The sequence below is a fragment of the Podarcis vaucheri genome (assembly GCF_965113315.1).
Source record: "Podarcis vaucheri genome assembly, chromosome: 13".
Taxonomy (NCBI): domain Eukaryota; kingdom Metazoa; phylum Chordata; class Lepidosauria; order Squamata; family Lacertidae; genus Podarcis; species Podarcis vaucheri.
Window position 1 is genome coordinate 18,555,147 of NC_138751.1, and position 13,883 is coordinate 18,569,029.

Here is a 13,883-nt window from a genome sequence, read left to right on the forward strand (position 1 = left end):
CCCATCACCTCATGGCCAAATATTTGCCCATCCGGCTTGTGTTTTCCTTGGCACCAACCCTGCTCCTTGACATTCCATCCCGGGTTTTGCTGTTATATGTCTTCCATGCACAGAGTGTTCTCAACCCAACGAGCGCCTAAGAAAATTGCAAGGTGACCCGTGATGACACAAGGCATTGCCAACACAGTTTCAAGTCTAGCTTTGCCCTCAAGAGGGATAGAAACATTTTAAAAAGGGAAGCTGGGGTTCTTGGGGAGCTGAATTCTGTTTCAGTTCTGTGCCTTGCTTGCATTTGTGCATAATTAGAGAATAAGCATAACCAGTGCTCTTTTTAAAAAGGAAAAAAAGGTGCTGTTTTACAGTCAGTGCCACACTTTTAACATTGGGGGGGGGGGGAGAGATGCTGGTACTACGTACCCTTGAGTGCCCCCAGAAAAATGCACTGAGCATAACTTTGGTTATAAGGTTGTTACGAGGGTGGAACTGAGACTCACCTTTCTCACCTCAAGTTATTTTAGAAATTATTTAAATGACAGCACACTTTTGGAATGTGAAGTGATACGGATGTTTGCCTCTGAGCATCTTGAGTATCCCTGCCCCAATGCACGCAAATGGGTAATGGTATTTGGGGCTTTTACGTGGGGAAGAGCAAATAAAGGGGAACAAAGTTTATAAAACTATGCCTGGAGAAAGCGGATAGTTGAGAGACAGGTTTTTCTCCCACTCTCGTGATGCTAGAACCCGGAGCCATCCAATTTAACCTGAGTAGGACAGACGAAAAGAAGTGCTTATGTGTACATGTAATTAAACTATAGAATTGTCCCCACAAGATGTTGCGATGGCTGCCAATTTAGCTGGCTTTAAAATGAGATTAGTCACAATGGCTGTGTATTGCTTCCAGAATCAGAGGCCATATGCTTCTGAATACCCAATGCTGGGAATCATGAATGAAAGTGTACTCTTGTGCTCATGTGCTGCTTGTGAGCTTCCCACAGGCATGTGGTTGACCACCGTGAGAGCAGAATGTTGGAGTAGATAGGCCTTTGGTCTCACCCGGCAGGGACGTATTATGATATGAGATACATCCATTCCCCGAATGCCAGGCATTGTGCCCACAACTTCTAGATCAAATGGCTTTCATCCAGCTTTTCCTCTCCGCTGTGACACACCAAATCAAGGACACCTGCCCAAGGTACAAGGGAACTGGTGGTGGAGGGCTTACAACAGCCCTCCATACTTGCTTGCAGCAGATTCAAGATCAAGTCTTGAACTGTGTTTGAATAACAAGACTACATTCTGATTTCTCACCAGATTCCTTTTCTCCTTTCCTCCTATCAGCCTATCATCTTCTCAACAGCAGTGCCCTGGACAGGCCCCACAGCAGAATGAACAGGAGAGCCCTTAAATGCAGCAAAGCTTGGTTACTACATTTTAAAGTAAGTAAAACCGTGATTATTGCATTTTAAAGGTAAAGGGACCCCTGACCATTAGGTCCAGTTGTGGCCGACTTTATTGGCTGAGGGAGCTGGCATACAGCTTCCGGGTCATGTGGCCAGCATGACTAAGTCACTTCTGGTGAACCAGAGCAGCACACGGAAACGCCGTTTACCTTCCTGCTGGAGCGGTACCTATTTATCTACTTGCACTTTGACGTGCTTTCGAACTGCTAGGTTGGCAGGAGCAAGGACCGAGCAACGGGAGCTCACCCCGTCACGGGGATTCGAATTGCTGACCTTCCGATCGGCAAGTCCTAGGCTCTGCGGTTTAATCCACAGCGCCACCCGCGTCCCCACATTTTAAAGAGCACTCCCCAAATAAGACCATTCCACCCAGAGTCTAAAATTGTCTAATTGCACCACTACTTCTCATATTAGAGCTCTGAGGGCCCCTCCAAACTGGTGGGTTGCTGTTGTTGTTTTGGTTGTTGTTTTTTTGCAACATGTAATTCCCACCCACTTTTTTGCTAAATATTTTTATTGTCACTGACACTATAATAGTGCATTAATGGTGAATTGATACTGGATTGTCCGCACATCAATCTGCTTTACTCGTTCTGCAATGCTTCCCCAATGTTATTGCATTTTTGCCACTCTTGTTCTATAGCACAATGGAAGTGGGGCAGAAAGCAACAATCCACAATATTTGCAGTGTAAAAAGTCGCAGGAGTTCAGCAGGAAGTTACAGGTCATTGAAAATGAAGCAGCACATCAACCCCAAAACTTTAGCAGGCCCAAACAGTATTTTGCAGGCTTATGACCACCCTGATGCACAGATGCACGATAAAAAGGATGTCCGGAGGGACCCTGAGTTATATATACACAAATCACATTTCCCAAATACTAGCAATAAAGGACTGCTTAGATATTACATGCTGAAGTGGTGCAATTCAGCAACCCGGGGTTCTGCTAACCTCTTGCACTGGTGGCATCCTTTATTTTGAACATGATTTGGAAGTCAGACAACTTATCCAAGATGGAGAAAAACCTGATCTGTAATAGGTTTTATAAGGCACCAAGCTTGCCACTTATATGGCTGAACTGGGAGCAACCAGAACATGGGAAATTGGCAAAAGATGCTTCAGGAAGGTTAATTCTCATTAGACCTTTCAGAGTAGCCATTGAAGTATCTGGGGGTACTTCTCTGGATTCTGTTCCCCTTGGGGGATTTTTTGAGACCTTGTAAGGCCTGCATTTCCACTTTGGGAGTGAAAGGAACTAGCCAGGAAGTCTGGCTCCATATATGGCCAATTCTTAAACAGAATTTATTTTACTTGTATGGGGTGGGGGAGGAAGAGATATTGTTGCAATAAAATTCCAAGGTGCCTTCTTCAGAAACATCATAAGAGACAGACAGACAGACCACTTGAGGGGAGTGAGACCAACTCCCCCCCCCCAAATGCCCATTAGGACATGCAGGCTAAAATTACTACAGGCCAGAAGATGGTTCATAGTGCCTCCTCTACCCCCCAACCAAGAAAAACAGGGGAGCATATGAGACATCAGTTTAAACGTTTGTCTCTCTCTCTCACACACACACATACGGAACGCGCCACTCGCTCCGTTGAGCTGATGGTAAAGTTCCGATTGCACACACACTTACACACCCCCTCACGCCACCTCACAGCACACACACCTTGGCCTGGGGCTGTGTTTATATGCCTGAGTCACACTGGGGGAAACTGTACGTCTGGGGCCCGCCCGGCTGGAGGGCTGGACAGACAAGCCTTCCAATGGACAGACAGAAACTGTCTACCTGAGAAGGCTGTCCCTCCCTCCCTCCCTCTGTGTGTGTATGTTTGGCAAGACATGAGAGAGCAAGGACCTGTGTGCCTGCTTTTGCAAGACTGTATTCTCCAGTCCTCCACTTTGGCTTCCTTTTTGCCCCCCACCCCCAAAAAGAGACTTTGGTGCATTTGAGCCCCGTGCCAATACTGGCTTCCTGGCCCCTAAAAGTGTGAAGAAGGAGAGTATTCAGCTCTATAACCTTCTTGCCTCCAAAATCTACCCAGAGCTACTTGTGATTGTTCTGTGTAAACCAAAAGCTCCCACAAACCTTGAGACCAGCAGGCAAGACTTTGCATTGGTAGGTAGCAAGGAGTTAACCCCCACTGAGCTCCTCAAAGGAAAATCCATAAGAATTGTATGAGGCTCCTCAGATTAACCCTCCCTGTTTGTTAGGTTTTTCTGCTCAGCCTCTTCTCTGACAGCCTCCTTGTGTCAGAGGTAGGCTCTTCACTCCCAAGGGAGAGGGAGAGGACTTCCTCAGCAGTCGTGCCCCAGTTATGGAATGCCTTCCCTAAAGTGGCTCACCTGGTGCTGACGCTGCAATCTTTTCTCTGCCGGAGGAAGAGGGGTTCCACATCAGGCTTTTTAAAAATTATTTGTGTTATTACACCTCACCTCCTCACAATACACATGACACCCCAACACTTGTGTTGATGGTGCTACTTCCGATCCTTCATGCCAGGATTTCCCAGACTAGTTTTATTCCGGCTTTTTTTTTTTACTTCCGCTATTCTTACTGGATTGCCGGAGTGGCTTTGATCCTGCAAAATTGATTTGGTCTCCCCTTTTCCACATCTTCCTTCCCATCTTTGACCATACAATGGCTGTGTGAGAAGGATGTTTTATCCTCAGTTTTCAATGGTGACTCCCCCACTTGTGGAACGCTCTCCCAAGGAAGACTCACCTGGCAGCATCGTTCCATAGCTTTAGGCGTGAGGCAAAAATATTTCATTTTCACTAGGCCTTTGGCTTTTAATTACCTGTGGCCTCCTTGGGTGGGTGGGATGTTAAAATCCTGTCTTTTAAAAATAGGATTGTCCATTATATTCTCTTTTTCCTTTATTTTATGCTGGTTTTAATGTTTGCACTTGTTTATATACTGCATTATAAATCACTTTGAGTTTCCTTCGTAAAAAAAAGAACAATAATTTTTATTAATAAATAAACAAATAAATAAAATTTTATTCCCATTGACTGAACAGTTATGTTAATGATCGCCATATTTAATATATATGTGGGTGTTACTTCCCAATGCTCACCTGTGCTTCTGCACAGCTCCAAAGGTAAGTTTTCAAATAAAGTACAGTGGTAACTCAGGTTACAGACACTTCAGGTTACAGGCGCTTCAGGTTACAGATTCTGCTAACCCAGAAATAGTACCTCAGGTTGAGAACTTTGCTTCAGGATGAGAACAGAAATCGCGTGGTGGCAGTGGGAGGCCCCATTAGCTAAAGTGGTACCTCAGGTTAAGAACAGTTTCAGGTTAAGAACGGACCTCCAGAACGAATTAAGTTCTTAACCCAAGGTACCACTCTATGTTTTTATCCCTGCTGCTTCCCTGAGCAAATGCATGATGCTGCTGCCGGGTGGACACAGGAAAAGGGAATTAGACATAAGCATGAGGCAAGAAGATGGGAAGAGAGAACTAGCAAGGGGAACTCACCGGAACTCAGTTCTGGCACCTCTCAGGTGGGTGCCATTGCCATTCTTAGTAAGAGAAAGAGGGAAGCGTTCATGGTGAGTTCCAGCACCTCTTGTTCTAGAAAAATAGCACTGACTGTATACATTGGTTGTACACTGAACAGGATACAGAGTTGTATATACAGTGGTACCTCGGGTTAAGTACTTAATTCGTTCTGGAGGTCTGTTCTTAACCTGAAACTGTTCTTAACCTGAAGCACCACTTTAGCTAATGGGGTCTCCTGCTGCTGTCGCGCCGCCAGAGCATGATTTCTGTTCTCATCCTGAAGCAAAGATCTTAATCCGAGGTACTATTTCTGGGTTAGCGGAGTCTGTAACCTGAAGCGTATGTAACCTGAGGTACCACTGTAATCATTTTAAAAATAAATATATGAAAGAATGAATCTAAGAGGCTGTCTTCGCCAAAGAAGCTTCCCGGCTGAACTTTACCCCAAAAGTTGGTCCAAAAAGACTGTTAATCTGACACTTCACCCCAGCAGGGGTGCTGGAAGGAGCAAAAGTTAGGAATGTTGACAAGGGCCAGAAATCCCAGCCTCCGTTCCCATCAGAGGGCACTTAGGGGAAGCGAGCAATGAACACTCATTAGCTCTGCACCTTGTGGTCACTGCGAACTCAGACGATACTTCCGTTTACTGTGCAGCGTTGACGTGAGCTGGGATTTTCATTCCTTGGCCGAGGTTCAGGATTTCCAAACTGTTTGTTTGTAAACTGCAGCGAAGCACTTGGTCATTCTCACTGATTCACTGACATTTCTCAGAGCCTGGTTTGGGACAGCCCCTTGAAAAGCCCAGATTGCACCAATTCCTGGTCTCGGCTTCCTCGCAGGAGGCTGTGTTTGTTATGCGATGACGAAGGAGAACAGGAGCTTCCATTCAATGCCATCTAAAAGGCACATGGAAAGAAACCTAGACTCCATTTCCCCCAAGGTTTTGTTGTTCTTTCCCTCATGAAACTTCCTCCTTCCAGGTCTCGAAGTTGGTTGAGAAGTTGATAGCAAGGTTATATCACTCTGGCAACTCACCTTCCTCCATCCCCAGTATTGGCGAAATGGTCGGTCAGTCTGAAATGGGAGATATAGGAGCAGCTGATTGCTCAGCCCCCAGTTCTCCACAGAACTGGTACCCACAGGAAGCAACTTATTATGGGTTTTGATCCTGCTGTCAGAGCCAGGTCAAGGTCAAATACCTGACAGCATACCTCCAGATTTGGAATGTATGTCTTCCAGCTCCAGGCTTGGGAGATTTGAGCGTACAGTATACAATTCCATATACCTTCCGTCAGCCAGTGTTTTAAGTCTCAGGTCTCTGGACTGTGCTAGCTGTTATATGTAGCTGTGTGTAACTTTTTCTTTATATTTTTGAAATGCAGCCTTAGGAGGCTGTTTTCAGGAGCAGAGAAATGGTAGGTGGGAAGGGAAGCTATTAAAATCCCACACAAACACCCTCAGTTGTTTTGTTTGTTTGTTTTGCTTCCGTATAATCTCCACCATTGCTGGGCAATAAAACAAAAACAAAAAACAGCTTTTGGAGGGCAATTTTTCTTAAAAATTTGTTTGTAAGCACCTCATCACCTTTTCCCACAACCCCTCCAGCCTTATTTCCAGACTCCTGAGGCTGCTTTCAGAAAAACTCAGGAAGTGGTCCTCTGATCCCCACTAGACTGTAGCAAGGCATTGAATGAAGGTAGGCTGCTAAAAATTATTTCTGTGGCTGTCCTTTAAAACAAAATGCTTACATGTCCTTGTGTCAGCCCTTGAGACATCTCACTTAGCTCACATTTTTACTCATGGGAAAGTGATAGCGAAGCTACCCAGTGAGCTTTCTAGGCCAAGGAATTTGGATTCTGGCCACTGTAGTGAGCATGCTGCCACTGAAGACTGAAAGTCTTCATGGCTTTTCTTTGCTTGCAAAATCTGTCCTTGTTTTCTCTGGGTCTGTGGCCCCCTGTCCATTAAAATCCCTCACTTAAGAGTCATTGATCAGTGTAAGGAGCAGGGCCTACACTGTGGTGGCTCTTGTAGTCCCTCTGGAAGGTTCTAGAATAAATGTGTCTGTGTGGCCTCACTTGAATTGAGACTCTGGCATGTTAACTAGCTACAGTATGCGACCTCCAAGCCGTTTGCGTCCAACTTCTCTTAGCAACAAGTGGCGTTCAGATGGATCAATAACATGTGAGTTAGATGAGGTAACTATTCAGTGGATTTGTAGCTGGTTGACTGACTGAACCCAAGGAGTACTCTCTAATGGTTCCTTGTCATCCTAGAAAAAAGTGACAAGTTCTGTGCTGGGTCCATTGTTGTTCAATGTCTTTATAAACGAATTGGATGAAGGAATTGAGGGGATGCTTATCAAATTTGCAGATGGCACCAAACGGGAGGGGTGCCACTGAAGATGGAATTGGAATTCAATATGACAACAGCAGGTTGCAGAACTGGGCCAAAACTAACAAAATGAATTTCAATAGGGGAAAACATAAGGCCCTACACTTAGGCAGAAAGAACCAGCTGCACCAATAGAAGATGGGGAACACCTGACTTGCCAGTAGTAGATATGAAAAGGATCTAGGGGTCTTGGTGGACCACAAGCTTAACATGAGTCAACAGTGTGATGTAGCAGCAAAAAAAACACTAATGCTATTCCAGGCTGCATCAGAAGAAGTATAGTGTCCCAATCAAATGAAGTAATAGTACCACTCTATTCTGTTAGACAATACCTGGGGTACTGTGTCCAGTTCTAGGCACCACAGTTTAAGAAGGATGTTGACAAGCTGGAAGGTGTGCAGAGGAGGGCAACCAAGATGATAAAGGTTCTGGAAAGCAGGCCTTATGAGGAATGATTGAGGAAGCTGGGCATCTTTAGAGTAGAGTAAAGAGTAGACTTGAGAAGAGATGTGATAGCCATCTTCAGATATGCCAAGGGCTGTCACACGGAAGATGGAGCAAACTTGTTTCTTCCTGCTCTGGAGGCTAGGGCCCAAACTAGTGGATTCAAGTTACAAGAAAGGAAATTTTGACTAAACATCAGGAAGAACTTTCTGACAGTAAGAGCTGGAACAGACTCTCACGAAAGGTGGCGGACTCTCCTTCCTTGGAGGTTTTTAAGCAGAGGTTGGACAGCCATCTGTCATGGATGCTTTAGCTGAGATCCCTGCATTGCAGGGGGTTGGACTAGATGACCCTCGGGGTCCCTTCCAACTCTATGATTCTTTGATTCTATGAACGTAGAAAATTGAATCAGATTTAGCTTTAAAGAGCAGGTTTTCGCAGGGAAAACCCAGGGCAAAAATAAAAAACAACACCCCCCCCCCACTTGGACATGGAGTGGTTATAGCGCAGGCATTTGAAGAACTAGGGCAAAAGTTAAGTGTGGATAATCCCTGCTGGTGCAGGAAAGAGGGCATCCCATATAGAGTGGCCGCAATTTTTTTGCCTCCAGTGAACACCTCAGGAAAAGCTCTGAGGAATTCTGAGGAAAGCCTTGATAAGATCAAACGGGGATTTTTGTGTGTTTGATTTGAGGTCCTGCACATCTTTAGATTTCTGCCAGATCTCATGCCACGTGAAATTCAAACCAGGCTCTTCAAATTTTGAAGGAACCTAAAAGGTTTGTGTTTGTTTTCAGTGCAGGCTCCACCCCTCAGTCGGCACCCCTCATTTCCTGACCATGTGTGAAAGGGGATGCATTTTCTTCCTAGGGGCCTAAGGTACCTTTGAGCTGGACTTGTAAGCAAGATTTTAAGTAGGATGGAGAACCACCTTGCCTTCAGGCACTGGGAAATCCAGCTGAAACCCGATACTTTTGCACAATGGCGTGTAACTCTGTGAGGTAAGACACTGTCCATTTTGGTACAGAAAAAAAACTTCAGCATCCCTGGGGCAGGCAGGGGTAATTTGTTTTACGAAAGTGTCATGAACAGGGATTCTTTTCTAGGGATAGCAAAGGTGTACCAGGCTTGGCTGAGCATTTGGAAGACCGCATAAGGCAGGGATAGGCAACCTAAGGCCCGTGGGCCAGATGTGGCCCAATCACCTTCTCAGTCTGGCCCATGGATGGTCTGGGAATCAGCGTGTTTTTACATGAGTAGAATGTGTCCTTTTATTTAAAATGCATCTCTGGGTTATTTGTGGGGCCTGCCTGGTGTTTTTACATGAGTAGACTGTGTGCTTTTAATTTAAAATGCATCTCTGGGTTATTTGTGGGGCATTGGAATTCGTTCATTTCCCCCCCCCCTTCAAAATATAGTCCGGCCCCCCACAAGTTCTGAGGGATGGTGGACCAGCCCACGGCTGAAAAAGGTTGCTGACCCCTGACATAGGGCAACGGGCAGAAATGTCTCCTTCCCACCCCATACAGCTTTGGGGCATGCATGTGTGGGTCTCTCCTTTCTGCCTGCCGCACACCTGCCCTTCCCCACCACCTCCCCTGCCGGAGTCGTATCTGACCTGTGTTTTCCGTTGCTTCCCTGCGTTGTTATGGAGAGCGTTTACGACGCTGTCATCTCACACAGGCCCCATTCACAGCGCCGAAGCTACTTCCAAGGACCTGGCATTTAGGCACTCTTTCCTTTGGAGACCATTGGGGAGGGGGTTTCAGGCTCCCCCGTGAAACTGCCATTTCTTCCATTTTGGGGGCACCACAGCCATGTTTTAGCAGCACCTCCTGCTGGGTATGAAGGAGAACCTGGGCAGGGAATTAAGATCCTCCAGGAATTGTCTCCCATCTACACATCCCTCCCTATAATCCCCCTGAAATATACGCAGAGTCACAAAGTGATTTCATGCTCTTTATTCAGCTCATAGTGGTGAGGAGGAATGAATGAAAGTCCCCTCACAGTATCTGCTTTATATACATTATTTACACAATGGGCTGCACATGATTGGCTAATTCCGGAATTCTACTGTAAGCCAATCAGGTTGTGGATTCACTTCTATGTGGAGCAGGATTGGGTGGTTCCTGCCAACCAATCATACTGCTGTATTGTTCTAGGACCAATCAGACTGCTGCATTCTGAATCCTATTGTTCTAGGACCAATCAGACTGCTGCAGTTTGGATCCTATTCAACTCAGTACATAACACCCCCGAATCCCGCCTCACCCCTAGTAGGAGTCCCCGTCTTTAACATGTCAGAGATTCAGGCAGCAATTCAACCGATGCAGATTTTCCCAGTATGGAGATGCCCAGATGGGGAATGTATTGTTAGTTGCATATACCAACCCATCTCATAGCACCAGAGCCCTTAGCAACATTTAATTTTAAAAGGGGCACCCCTATTCCTAGGTAATGTTAACGTCTAGTTCAATGGCAGTTTTTGTTTCATCCCATGGAAGATCTCCAGCTTTTTGTGTTTAATCTGTATTGTTTTAATTTGTATAAACTGCCTTGAGTCCTGGTCTGGGGGGAAAGGCTGGATATAAAAATATATAATAAACATCATAATAATAACCCGCTTTCTCCTTGGAGTAAATGGCTCATGGGCGAGTAGCCACATGGTGGCAGTGTGGGGTTAATAGAGGTGGAAAGGGCCAGGGCAGGTGTGGCCTGAGGGCTGTGTTCCCCCCAGCCTCAAGGATCGAAGGTTGTATCTGAAGCTTGGATGCCTAGGTTCAAGGGTACATTCAGGCCTGAAATCTCTGGACGCTCTTTAGAGAATTACTTGACTCCCAGCCTCAGTTGCCTAACCTGTTCAATGGGGATAATAGCAACCTGCTTTCACAGAATTGTTGTGAATATAAATGAATTTAAGAAGCACTTACTCTCCCTGAATCAAAGGGATAAAATGAATGGAGGCTACAAATCTGAGTGATAAGCGTTTCACAGGCAAGACGTGGTGGAAAGTGAGCTGTTAGTTCCAGAGCAACTATTGCCAAATTGCCCCAACAGCAGGAGCGGCGGTTGTGGGGACCTTATCTGTTCCTCATAGATGTTGCAAACACTTACTGTTGCACAGGTAGAATTTCATTCAGCACCCCATTTTGGGAGTGAAAGGATCTGACATCATTCTGATTTGCTGAACTTTGGGCTGAGAGTGTCCCCTCTACCCACAACTCCTCCTAGCATGTTGCTTGGCTTGCTTTCTTGAGCCATCAAAATCTACCTTGCTCCGTAAGTTCAGTGCATCCTGTCTGCTTCTGCTTGCTGCAGTGGGCTGGATTTCGCGAAAGGATTCTGCTTGATGAGCCCGAGTGTTGAACCCTAAAGTGCTTTGATTCTCACACTCTGGTTAGGGCTGACTTATAGGTTTATTTTGAGTCTACACTGAATTCTAGCCACCTGACCGCAGTCCATGTGGAGGGTGCTCTGCCATGCACTGAGACAGATTGGATTCTGCACTGAACTTTAAGAACTTGGAAAGCTGCAGCAGTGGTTGTGTGCAAAAAGTGGCTCCACAGCAGGTTAATGAGGGCCTATAAACAACCATGGCTGCTGCAGTCTTGTGAATGTCCTCTTTCGAACTGCTATGGGCTCATAAACTCGGCAGTAACATCTATGGGACCTTCCCATAGATTAGGTGTGGTCCTCCATATGGTCCTCCATATGAGGACTGAACTACAACTCCCATCATCCCTGGTCATTAACTTTGCTTGCTGGGGCTGACCAGATTTGTAGTTCAGCAACATCTAGAGCAGTGTTTTTCAACCACTGTTCTGCGGCACACTAGTGTGCCGCGAGATGTTGCCTGGTGTGCCGTGGGAAAAATTGAAAAATTCGAAAGATTAAAAAAAAAAACAAAATGTCAAATTTTCGCCCCCTAGGCAGGCGCCGGACTGTGTCCTGGGTATGGGGTGGGGTGGGGTTTTTGACCCCACCCTCGGCCAGCAGGGGCGCCGATTGGCGCTCCTCAGGGGGACACCCCCCAATTTTCTGATGTCCGGGCCGTGATTGTTCCAGACTCCAGCCTGGACCTATCACAGTAGGACATCATCTTCCGACTTCCTTCCCGCCCGAGCACAGTGTGCGCAGCAGCGGAAAGAAGAAGACGTCGTGACTCGAGTCACCAGGAGGACCGGAGCAGGAGGAGACGGACGGAGACCAGGACTCGGCGGAAGTCGGCACTGCAGAGAGACCGCATCCGGATCCAGACCAGGCCACAGGTGCAGCGTGAGGTGAGGAGGTCATCTGGAACCAGTCGGTCATGGCCGGGTCTCGAAAGAGAGACGAGTTAGTCCAGCCCTGTGCAGCAGCAGCATAGTCAATATAGGCACAGAGTTAATTTTTTTAACATTTTCTAATGGTGGTGTGCCTTGTGATTTTTTTCATGAAACAAGTGTGCCTTTGCCCCCAAAAGGTTGAAAAACACTGATCTAGAGGACCAAGTGTTCCGCACACCTGGGCCTCATTTGTGGACCTTATTTATGTATTACTCTTTGTGAATCCCACCCTTCCTTCCTTCAAGGAACTTAAATTGGCAAGCATGGTTTCTCCTCATCGTTTTAATAATCCTGTGAGGTGGGTTAGGCTGAGAGACAGCAGCTGGCCCAAAGTACAGTGGTACCTCAGGTTAAGTACTTAATTTGTTCCAGAGGTCCATTCTTAACCTGAAACTGTTCTTAACCTGAAGCACCACGTTAGCTAATGGGGCCTCCCGCTGCTGCTGCGCCGCCAGAGCACGATTTCTGTTCTCATCCTGAAGCAAAGTTCTTAACCAGAAGCACTATTTCTGGGTTAGCGGAGTCTGTAACCTGAAGCATATGTAACCTGAAGTGTATGTAACCCGAGGTACCACTGTATGCTCTGTGTGTGAACAGTGATTTAAACCTGTGTCCAAATCCAGCACTGTACTAGGTTACCTTGCCACTCCCATCACCCCAAAGGACCCTTTCCAATCACTTGCTGAAGAGGAAGATTTGTAACGATAACCACCCACCCCCTTGCAGGTTCACAACAAGGCCCCTGGGTTGCTAGGAAACATAAAAGGGAGGGAGATCCATCAAACTCCCCCCCCCCAATACCAGAGGCAAGGGAAAGAAGCTGAAGCCAGGACATTTTGGGAAGAAAAACGAAGACTAATTGTCTAAGCAGGGTCAGTGCGTGTGCATGGATGCAATTGTAAAAAGAGCTTTGAAGGAGCCAGGACTCCTGGGTTCTCTCGTGAGGGGACTACGACTCTGTGGGTTAGAGCAGAGGATTGTGGGAAGAGGCAAGATTTCCCATCCACCGTATACTGCTTTCCCAGACGGACCACACCGGGCGATGACCGCACAGTTTTTGTGTGGAGTTTGTGTCACTGTCTCTCCCAATTACGACCCTCTTCTCCCGCTCCCCTCATCCCCTCCCAGCCAGCCTGGCTGGCTCCCTCCCCACATCTTCTCATCTCTGCCAGGCACAGAGGAAGTGAAAAGGCACCTGCAACTCTCTCTCTCTGTATGGATATTAATCCTTAGCCCCAGAAAATTTCCCAGAAACCCCCAGTAAGCTGGCTCTTTTTTTCTCTGACACCCTTTTTCTCTCTTCCTAGAGAACACGGCGTCCTTCCTCATCCCATCAGCCCCCGAATGTTATGTCAGCAGTGTGACATGGTCTGCCCACCCCCCACCCCAACCTGTGACACAATCAGTGATTTGTGGGTTCTTCTGTCAAGCTGACACATCGACTTTGCTAGGTCCGGAAGACCAGTGGTCCCCGGGCGTTGTGCGTTTGCGTGTGTTTTAAGAGGAGTCAATGATTTTTGACGAGTGGCTAGTGACTCCACTTAATGAGAGTGTTAAAAGGGCACCCTGCCTTGACTCAGAGAACTGGACACAGGAGGAGGGGGGCATTTTTCTGTGATCTTGTGCAACTGACCTGAAGAGAGTCAGAGCTGCAGATTCAGAGTCTCCGATCACAAACTTTCATCTCCTAGCCTCAAAACCACAATTTAGCCATTGGGATAGGTGACTGACCCAGCTACCTCGTCTCGAA

General features: G+C 46.7%; 1 protein-coding gene and 1 long non-coding RNA gene across 7 annotated transcripts in view; one reads left to right on the forward strand and one right to left on the reverse strand.

The window, feature by feature from the left end:
- IL11 (interleukin 11) overlaps positions 1–13,883 on the forward strand; it is a 68,676-nt gene that overhangs the window by 25,429 nt on the left and 29,364 nt on the right. For 3 of the 6 annotated variants that reach the window (XM_082195478.1, XM_082195482.1, XM_082195481.1), the window contains exons 2-3: positions 1,339–1,436; positions 8,606–8,809. The gene's annotated coding sequence lies outside the window, so the exon portion shown is untranslated. Of the gene's footprint in view, positions 1–1,311; positions 1,437–6,035; positions 6,668–8,605; positions 8,810–13,883 lie in introns of those variants that run through there. The other 3 variants (XM_082195479.1, XM_082195477.1, XM_082195480.1) reach the window with 3 other exon arrangements.
- LOC309516693 lies at positions 5,951–11,485 on the reverse strand. The gene is made up of 3 exons (XR_014212987.1): positions 10,923–11,485; positions 9,427–9,646; positions 5,951–6,045 (listed from the first exon to the last, which is right to left on the reverse strand). It is a non-coding gene; the product is annotated as an uncharacterized lncRNA (long non-coding RNA).